Source organism: Penaeus monodon, chromosome 27 (assembly GCF_015228065.2).
Source record: "Penaeus monodon isolate SGIC_2016 chromosome 27, NSTDA_Pmon_1, whole genome shotgun sequence".
NCBI classification, from domain to species: Eukaryota; Metazoa; Arthropoda; class Malacostraca; order Decapoda; family Penaeidae; genus Penaeus; species Penaeus monodon.
In genome coordinates, this window is record NC_051412.1 from 38,262,938 (window position 1) to 38,263,242 (window position 305).

The window sequence follows — 305 nt, forward strand, 5'->3', positions numbered from 1 at the left end:
TTTTTTTCGTTTTATTCATCCATTTTCTTTTTCTCATTCGTAATTTTTTTTCGTTCGTTTTTTTTTTTTACCCCAGTTTTTTCTTTATCTCATTCGTTATTCTTTTTTTCCTTTCTTTCTTTTTTGGTTGCTTTGTCTATATTTGGTTGGGTTCGCTATGCCTTGTCTCTCCATCTCTCTCATTGAAAACTGTTCTTCTATCATTATTGCATTTTTTCTCTTATTCTCCTTCGTTCTCCCTCCTCCTCCTTTATTTTCCACATATTTGGTTCTGATCTTCGTACAATTTTGACAAAAAAAAAGAG